Raw genomic sequence first — 10,703 nt, 5'->3', positions numbered from 1 at the left:
TCATCTACTAGAACAATATTGCACACAATTTTTTTTCATTTTCTTCACTCTGTTCCCTTTAGAGAAGGCTAGCATATCTTATGCAGATTTCAGTTCATGCTGAAATTCTTTGAAAAATTGTCCCCAGTTAATTTTACTCCCAGAAGGATAACAAGTGTTTTTCTTTATTTTAACATTTGGAAATACATTCATGCCTGTCAATCCTTATGTTTGTTGGCTTTCACTTTCTTTCTTTCTTCTCTTTTTTCTTGTTTACTTTTTAAAAGTAATTCAATATTCTTTAATATAGGGTGCCATAAATTTTAACTTTTTAACCCAAATTGTGGGTATGTATTCATTATGAAGCATCCATCAATCTTGCAAACTAGGCCCTCAGCAGAGTAAGACTTAAGACCTATTTTCTGTCCATTTCTTATTTTAAAAAAGCTAGTCATTGAGTGACTTGTATCTCCAAAATCTGCTATAGTGCCAAAATCCATACATTAAGAAGTCATTATTAATCCCTATATTAAAAAATCAATTGAGTGTCAAAAACAATGCTGAGATAATTCAATGGAAAATAGTCTTTTATACAAATAACATTTAAACAACAGGGTAGTCATTTTAAAAAATTAGTTTTCTTCTTAACAAATAATACTAACTTGAAATTGATTATAAACCTAAATGTAAGATCTAAAATTATACAATTGCCAGGAGAAAAGAGCATTTTTGTGATCACGTTATGCAAAGATTTCTTAGAAAGGACCAAAAACATAAAACAAGAGTATCAACTGATTAATATTAGACTTCATGAAAATAAAAAATATTGGTTAACATGCTATGAAAAGTGAAAGTGAAAGTGAAGTCACTCAGTCATGTCCAACTCTTTGCAACATTATGGATTGTAGCCTACCACGCTTCTCCGTCCATGGGATTTTCCAGGCAAGAGTACTGGAGTGGGTTGACATGCCCTTCTCCAGGGGATCTTCCCGAACCAGGGATCAAGCCTAGGTCTCCCGCATTGCAGGCAGACGCTTTACCCTCTGAGCCACCAGGGAAGCCCTAGCATGCTATAGAAAGAGTAAAATAAAACCAGAGACTGGGAGGCAATATTTGCAAAATACGTGAGCGTGAATGTATTTGTCACTCCGTCTTGTCCAACTCTTTGTGACCCCATGGACTGTAGCCCATCAGGGTCCTCTGTCCATGGAATTCTCCAGGCAAGAATACTGGAGTAGGTTGTCATTTCCTTCTCCAGGGGATCTTCCCAACCCAGGGATTGAACCTGCATTTCCTGCATTACAGGCAGATTCTTTACCATATGAGCTATCAGGGAAGCAACATACATAGTCTTTTTTTTTTTTTTTTAATCCAGGATATGCTCATTCACAACAATTAAAAAAGATAAATTCATTAAAAATGGCTTTATTTAATAACTCTTCAAATTTTTGCTCCTCATGAGATGGTATTGTAATACAGAAGAGAGCATAGTGTAAAGTTACAATTATTATCACAATTGAAGAAGCTAGAGATAGAAAACTGACTAAAATACACATAAACCCAAAATATGAGAAAAATATATTAGAAATAATAATTACCAGGTTAAAAGTTAAAGTGTTAGTCACTCAGTCATATCTGACTCTGCAATTCCTTGGACTATAGCCCATCAGGCTCCTCTGTCCATGGAATTCTCCAGGAAAGAATACTGGAGTATGTTGCCATTTCCTCCTCCAGGGTATCTTCCAGACATAGGGCTTGAACCCAGGTCTCCCACACTGCAGGCATATTCTTTACTGTCTGAGCCAGGTAGACAGTATCTATGACATCTGAAAATAGGGGAGGAAATGCTGTGTAGAAATGTGATTCAATTATACAGATACTTCTCTCTGTAGACAACTACTGTTGAATATAGGTTTTTAGTTATTATTCTTAATTTCCTTTATTACATTTTCATTATATAATACCTTTGAAAAATGATATGTGAACATATTCCTGATGTAGTACTTGGCAAACACATTTAAACTGAATAGGACCCTCTGGTACAAATCCTTCCCAATCCCCTATTTCTTTTGGCTTGATAAAAAGCATCATAGAATTTCCCTGAGTTCCAAGCAGATTCAAGCAGATACTAACTAGAGAAGCAGGAGAATGCAGAAATAAATGAAAATCAGTCTAGGAAAACAACAGAAAGGGAAAGACTAGAGATCTCTCCAAGAAAACTGGAGATACCAAGGGAATATTTCAAGCAAAAATGGGTACAATAAGGGATAGAAATGTTAAGGACGAAACAGAAGCAGAAGAGATTAGGAGAAGTACAAGAATGCACAAAAGAACTATACAAAAAAGATCTTAATGACCCAGAAAACCACCATGATGTGGTCACTCACCTAGAGCCAGACATACTGGAGTGTGAAGTCAAGTGGTCCTTAGGAAGCATTACTGTGAACAAAGCTAGTGGAGGTGATGGAATTCCAGCTGAGCTATCTCAAAGCCTAAAAGATGATGCAGTTAGAGTGCTGCACTCAATATGTCAGCAAAGTTGTAAAGCTCAGCAGTGGCCACAGGACTGGAAAAGGTCAGTTTTCATTCCAATCCCAAAAAAGGGCAATGCCAAAGAATGTTCAAACTATAGTCCAGTTGCACTTATTTCAAATGCTAGCAAGGTAATGCTCAAAAGCCTTCAATCTAGGCTTCAACATTACATGAGCTGAGAACTTCCAGACATACAAGTTGGATTTAGAAAAGGCAGAGGAACCAAAGATCAAATTGCCAACATCCATTGGATCATAGAAAAAGAAAAGGAATTCCAGAAAAAATATCTTCTTCTTCTTCATTGACTACACTAAAACATTTGACTGTGTGGATCACAACCAACTGTGAAAAATTCTTTAAGAGATGGGAATACCAAACCACCTTACCTGCCTCCTGAGAAACCTATATACATTTCAATAAGAAAGAGTTAGAATCGGACATGCAACAATAAACTGGTTCCAAATTGAGAAAAGAGTACATCAAGGCTGTGTATTGTCACCCTGCTTACTTGACTTCTATGCACAGTACATTATGTTAAATACCATGGTGGATGAATCACAAGATGGAATCAAAATTGCAGGGAGAAATGTCAACAACCTCAGATATGCAAATGATGCCACTTTAATAACAGAAAGCAAAGAGGAACTAAGGAACCTTTTGATGAGGGTAAAAGAGGAGAGTGAAAAAGCTGGCTTAGAACTCAACATTAAAAAAAAAAAAAAAAAAAAAAAAAAAAAACTAAGCTCATGGGATCCAGTCCCACCACTTCATTGCAAATAGATGTAGAAAAAGTGGCAGATTTTATTTTCTTGGGCTCCAAAATCACTGCAGATGGTGACTGCAGTCGCAAAATTAAAAGATGCTTCCTCCTTGGAAGAAAAGCTATAACAAACATAGACAATGTATTAAAGACTAGAGACAACACTTTGCTAACCAAGGACCATATAGTCAAAGCTATGGCTTTTCCAGTAGTCATGTACAGATGTGATGTTAGAGTTGGAACATAAAGAAGGCTGAGCACCAAGGAATTGATGATTTCAAACTGTGGTGCTGGCAAAGACTTTTGAGAGTCCCTTGGACAGCAAAAAGATCAAACCAGTCAATCCTAAGGGAAATCAACCCTGAATAATCACTGGAAGGACTGATGCTGAAGCTCCAATACTTTGGCCACCTGATGCAAAGTGTCAACCCACTGGAAAAGACTCTAATGTTGGGAAAGGTTGAGGGTAGGAGGAGAAGAGGGTGACAGAGGATGAGATGGTTGGATGACATCACTGGCTTAAAGGACATGAGTTTGAGCAGACTCCAGGATATAGTGAAGGACAGGGAAGCCTAGCATGCTGCCATCTGTGGTGTTGCAAAGAGTCAGACACAACTTAGTGACTGAACAACTAGTCGAGGAAAAATAGTGCAGTTATAAGGAAGAGCTGTAGTTCCTCTTCAGTGTGTGTGTATAACAACCTGATATAAGAACTAAAGACCCCATCCAGCTGGAGGATGGTAATTTCTTAGTGGCCACAGGCACATGGATCCCAGACTGATCAGAACCAGAGGGCTGGTAGCTGAAGTTCCCTGGCCTCTATCTAGTTACTTGACCACCAACCAATCAGAAGACAGTCACACATCCTGTAGCCCTCCAGCCAAATTTGCTTTTGAAAACTCTTCCCTAAAACACCATGGGGAATTTAGGTCTTTTGAGCATGAAGGTGCTCATACTCCTTGCTTTTTTCTCACAATAAAACTTTTCCTACTTCAAACTCCAGCTTTTCAGTTGTTTTCCTCACTGTGCTTTGGGCACAGGAATTTGCATTTGTCAAGAAAGTTTTGGGACTTCCCTGGCAGTCCAGCAATTAAGAATTTGCCTTGCAATACAGGGGATGCAAGTTCGATCCCTGGTTGGGAAACTAAGATCAGGTTGCACGGTGCAGTCCAAAATAAAGTTATTAATAGTTTCACATAGGATATAAGTGCTTTATATTCAGAGTTAAAAATCCCTATTAATGTACTTTAATTTCTTTAAAAAATATTTATTAAAATCTTCTGTTTTGAAAATTGTGATATAGCTTGGGATAAGGCAATGGTTGTAAACATACACCCAAGAGTATATTCTATGCATAAATATCATCTGTGTAGAATTTTTTGAACTTAAAAGAACAGAGTTTCCAATGTTCATGTGTTATATTAATAAAGGGTTCTCTCACAAAATTTTATCTCATTCAGAGAAAATATTTTGCACATTTTCCATAAATTGTTAAATAATTATAAATTAATGATGCATCTAATGTAAGTATGAGTAAAATAACCGAAGAAAACTGTTAAAGGGCAGAGTGCCAATAGGTTAATAATAGTTTACTTTCAGTTTTAAGATTATTAATATTTTCCTTTTTTGCATTAATTTTGCATGATGAGAAAGTTAAAATCAAAATATATATGTACCTTATATTAAAATATATATTAAAAATGTTTAAGACTACAGAAGTTCCTGTGATCAAGAGACTGACTCTGGAAAAAGCCTATGATCTCCATCTCTCAGAAAAACAGTTTCCTTCAACATCAGTCTCTGTAGATAGGAAGTATATCTTCAGTTCCCCACTGATTTTATTTTCCTTTGTCTTAGCAAGTCTTACTTTTTATGAAACTTAGTACACAACAAAGCCCTGCCTCCCTACTTAATTCAAACACACTCCTGCTTTATCGTTGACATGCATCTGGAAATCTTTGGAATGGCCATGGATGCTCAAGAGTAAATAAGTAGAATAAATAATAAGAGACAGTTATTTGTTTTGTTTCCAATTTAATTTTCTTAAAAAACATGGAATAAAGCAGGCAAATTTGCTCAATGAACAGAGTCTTATTCTCTGAACATTTCCCCTCTGATATTACCTTTTGCTGTTACATATGTAAGAATGAGAGGAATCTCAGTGTCTGGTGCTATGAGAAACACAATTGCACTTTTGGATGAAGAGAATATTGTCACCTCTTGCTGGACTAGATACATCAGGGTCCCATGGGTAATGAGTAAGAATAGAGTCCCAAGAAATGCTGGCTACCCTTCTGGACCAAACCTCCTTCTTTGACCCAAGGATTAAAAAAATAATAATAATAACTCTCTGGATTTACAAGAGGGTAATGAACTTTGATCAGCAGGGAAAATTATATTACAAAACACAAATCTTCCATAGCTAGGACCAGTGAAAAAATTACTTTCTTTGCTGGCCCTTTCCCATACTACTTGTGGTTACTGAGTGAATGAATAGTTAAGAACGTGTACTAGGTTAAGTGGAGATGAGATTATATATCTTGAAGTACAAACCCAAGTACAGACAGTGGATGAAGATTGCAGGACAAAAATTGGTCCTAGGAACTACAATTTTAGAACAGTAATAATAAATTTGAGAGTCTGCTTTGGAAGAACAAGAGGTAAAGAATAGTGAGCACCATGCTATTAAAGAGGCTGATTAGACCTATAGATATTTGAGCTGAAGGAGACAGAATCTTAGGTGACTTGAATCTTTGTGCTGTTACATCCTAAGATATGTAACTTAAAAAGAAGGACACTCTTTACAGGGAACTGATTAGCTCAATATAAGGGGTATTCTTGCCAAAGGAATACAGTAATTACACAGACAGTCCTGGACAGGCATCAACACACATTTAGTCAGCTGTCAGGAAGTTATACTGAATAATTATGTTTGACAAAGCTGATTTGGTAACCTATTATACAAGACATTCCAAATTTAAATTTTATGAATAGAAAATAGGATGGTTTGAGGCCAGTAAAGCACTAAGAATATTATTTGCAGGTGATGATTTGATTTAGCGAGAAATGTCTTGGAATGCTTAGGACAAGACATTTTAAAAGTGTTTCAGTTCAGTTCCGTCACTCAGTTGTGTCCGACTCTTTTGTGACCGCATGAATTGCAGCACGCCAGGCCTCCCTGTCCATCACCAACACCCGGAGTTCACTCAAACTCATGTCCATCAAGTCAGTGATGCCATCCAGCCATCTCATCCTCTGTCGTCCCCTTCTCCTCCTGCCTCCAGTCCCTCCCAGCATCAGAGTCTTTTCCAGTGAGTCAACTCTTCGCATGAGGTGGCCAAAGTACTGCAGTTTCAGCTTTAGCATCAGTCCTTCCAAAGAAATCCCAGGACTGATTTCCTTTAGAATGGACTGGTTGGATCTCCTTGTAGTCCAAGGGACTCTCAAGAATTCTCCAACACCACAGTTCAAAAGCATCAATTCTTCAGCACTCAACTTTCTTCACAGTCCAACTCTCACATCCATACATGACCACAGGAAAAACCATAGCCTTGACCAGATGGACATTTGTTGGCAAGTTAATGTCTCTGCTTTTGAATATGCTATCTAGGTTGATCATAACTTGCCTTCCAAGGAGTAAGCATCTTTTAATTTCATGGCTGCAGGCACCATCTGCAGTGATTTTGGAGCCCAAAAAAATAAAGTCTGGCACTGTATCCGCTGTTTCCCCATCTATTTCCCATGAAGTGATGGGACAAGATGCCATGATCTTCGTTTTCTGAATGTTGAGCTTTAAGCCAAGTTTCCACTCTCCTCTTTCACTTTCATCAAGAGGCTTTTTAGTTCTTCTTCACCTTCTGCCATAAGGGTGGTGTCTTCTGCATATCTGCAGTTATTGTTATTTCTCTGGCAATCTTGATTCCAGCTTGTGCTTTTTCCAACCCAGTGTTTCTCATGATGTACTCTGCCCATAAGTTAAATAAGCAGGGTGACACTATACAGCCTTGACGTACTTCTTTTCCTTTTGGAACCAGTCTGTTGTTCCATGTCCAGTTCTAACTGTTGCTTCCTGACCTGCATATAGGTTTCTCAAGAGGCAGGTCAGGTGGTCTGGTATGCCCATCTCTTTTAGAATTTCCCACAGTTTATTGTGATCCAAACAGTCAAAGCCTTTGGCATAGTCAATAAAGCCGTAATAGATGTTTTTTCTGGAACTCTCTTGCTTTTTTGATGATCCAGCGGATGTTGGCAGTTTGATCTCTTGTTCCTCTGCCTTTTCTAAAACCAGCTTGAACATCTGGAAGTTTGCGGTTCACGTACTGCTGAAGCCTTGCTTGGAGAATTTTGAGCATTCCTTTACTAGCTTGTGAGATGAGTGCAATTGTGATGTAGTTTGAGCATTCTTTGGCATTGCCTTTCTTTGGGATTGGGATGAAGACTGACCTTTTCCAGTCCTGTGGTCACTGCTGAGTTTTCCAAATTTGCTGGCATATTGAGTGCAACACTTTCACAGCATCATCTTTCAGGATTTGAAATATCTCAACTCGAATTCCATCACCTCCACTACCTTTGTTTAGTGATGCTTTCTAAGGCCCACTTGACTTCACATTCCAGGATGTCTGCCTCTAGATGAGTGATTACCCCATTGTGATTATTTGGGTCATGAAGATCTTTTTTGTACAGTTCTTCTGTGTATTCTTGCCACCTCTTCTTAATATCTTCTGCTTCTGTTAGGTCCGTATCATATCTGTCCTTTTAGATCAGCTGAATTTAGACATAGACAACAAATCACTTCTGCAAACTTTCTGCTCTTATTTAAAATATATATATATATATTATATATATATATATTTATTGATATATACCCATGTAATCCCTGTATAGTGTTCATTGGAAAGACTGATGCTGAGGCTGAAACTCCAGTACTTTGGCCACCTCATGAGAAGAGTTGACTCATTGGAAAATACCCTGATGCTGGGAGGGATTGTGGTCAGGAGAAGAAGGGGACAACAGAGGATGAGATGGCTAGATGGCATCAATGACTCGATGCACATGAGTTTGAGTGAACTCCGGGAGTTGGTGATGGACAGGGAGGCCTGGCGTGCTGCGATTCATGCAGTTGCAAAGTGTCAGACATGACTGACCAACTTAATTGAACTGAATCCCTATAGCTGAACTTTATAGTTTATTGCTGGTGCTCATTTACTGGAAAGTGTCAAGAGCTCCCATCAAAAGGCTTTGTATTACAGTGAGATTTTGATTTCTTCTCTGCTGCCTGAAGTGCAAGACGTTTCCTCCTGAATGTGCCTGTGTGTTTGTCAGTTATTCTCCAGGCACCATTAGACAATTCTCCAAGAGGTCCACTCCTTCATGTTTTTCATATTTCAGAAGATGAAAAAATTAGACATTTTTACTTCCCTTTGGCATAAGTAGCCTTGATGTCTAAGTTCTGTCTCTGTGATCTCTGCCTCCACATGGAGATCTAAAGCTTCCAATGTCATTCACTCAAACTTTGCTCTAACCAGCATCTTCTCATCGCTCTCCTGGTGAAAAGTCCAGGGTCTCTCTTCTCTACCATTAACCCTCTAACCCTCTTAACTTTCTTAAATAAAAATTTTAAAAGTCTTTACTCTTTAATGTGTGGCAAAGAGACAGAGTGATGCACTGTAGGTAGTTATCTAACTGAGCAATTTGTATGTTAGACTAGTTTCCTGAATCAAAATTTTAGGCAGCTGCCATCGTCTACCTGGATGTCTGAGTCCTACAGCAAATTTCATATTTGAAAATTCTTTTCTGAACAGGAATTTCAAAGTCAAGAGAGATCATTTTGTGAGCGGAGTCACAACCTTACAAAGGGGACTTCGTTCAATTTTGATCAAAACAGTACAGATATGTTTTTTATGTAACAGCCTAAAGTAGAAGGACAGTAAAGAGTTTACAGAAATTTGGGAGGAAAGAAAAGTACAGCCCAAGGATTTTGGTGCCTCTGTGTCTAAAGTATTGTCCCACTGTGTGTTTTTATTCTTCTTTTTTGTTTTCTTCAGTCAATGAACAGTTTAGAAGAAGAAAGAGAAGATGGATTGGGGGAGGAAGGAGAATGCCACAGAGCATCCTGATCCCATTGACCCCATCACAGACATAAAGTCCAAATACTCAGTATTTTGCTGTGGATGTCACTGAATGTGGGAAGATAATTGTGCTAAACTGAATACTTGTTAAACTTTCCATAGGTCTCAATATCGCCATTTTCACAGCTATTGCAAAAAAAAAAAAAAAAAAAAAAAGAAAAGAAATAAACTTATCAAGTTGATTCTCCTATTTCTGTCATTCAGTACTTGAGGGAAAAGCTGAGAATAACATATGTATAGACGAGTAGAGAGGGTCACAGTTTGGCCAATGTTGTCCCCTTGCTAAGAGGACCCCTGAGCTTTCACGTTTATTACAAATGGCACTGTGTTTATGCCCTCTGTGCTGACCTTTATTGGGATCCTTGGCCTAGAGACTGTACAGTGTTGTATTGGGATTCCATTCTCTGCAATGTACATCATTGCTTTGATGGAGAATTCTCTACTTTTGATCATCATCAAATCTGAACCCAGTCTCCTTTAGCCTATGTATACCTTCCTGGCCATGTTGGGAGCCATGAACACTGCACTTAGCACCAGCATTGTCCCCAAGATGCTTAGAATTTTTTGGTTTCACTTGTCAGTGATCTAATTTGATGCTTGCCTCTTTCAGATGTGGCTCATCCACATATGTCAGGGTATTGAATCAGGAGTCCTGCTGGCCATGGCTCTGGACCACTATGCAGCAATCTGTTATTCTCTGAGGCATGCTACCATATTCACTCAACAGCTAGTCACTGACATTGGAGTTGGAGTGACATTGCGGGCAGCCTTTCTCTTCATCCCATGCATATTGCTCCTAAAGTGCCATCTTACCTTTTACAGAACTCAGTTAATATCCCATGCTTATGGTGAATAAATGGCCCTTGTAGGGATTGTCACTGGTGATGTTGATAAGTTCTATGGTCTCCTTGAAGCTATTGTTGTTGGTGACTTTGACCTCATTTGATCACCCTCTCCTATACACAAATATTTATCACTGTCTTACACCTGCCCCAGAAAGAGGCACAACTTAAGGCATTTAATACATGTATTCCCCACATACATATCTTCTTCCAGCTCCAGTTCCAGAACTGAAAAAACTGCTTTTCTCTCCTTTTGTACTCATAGGTTTATCACATATATTTCATCTTACATATGTATCACTTTGTCCATTCTTTAGCTGCTGGTTCCACATTTCCTCAACACTTTTGTCTATGGGGTGAAGACCAAGAACATTCGAGATAAGGTAGTAAAAAATGTTCTATTTCAAAGGCCAGGCTTGACATTTGATAGAACTAGTTGACCCTATGGATTTAATGTGTCAT

General features: G+C 38.3%; 1 pseudogene; it reads left to right on the top strand.

Annotated features, from left to right (window-relative positions):
• Positions 1–2,230: 2,230 nt before the first annotated feature.
• LOC123329641 lies at positions 2,231–10,473 on the top strand (annotated as a pseudogene).
• Positions 10,474–10,703: the final 230 nt, after the last annotated feature.

This window comes from Bubalus bubalis, chromosome 16 (genome assembly GCF_019923935.1).
Source record: "Bubalus bubalis isolate 160015118507 breed Murrah chromosome 16, NDDB_SH_1, whole genome shotgun sequence".
In the NCBI taxonomy this organism is placed as follows: Eukaryota; Metazoa; Chordata; class Mammalia; order Artiodactyla; family Bovidae; genus Bubalus; species Bubalus bubalis.
The sequence above is the reverse complement of the archived record's forward strand: the minus strand, read 5'-3'. Positions and strand labels throughout refer to the sequence as shown.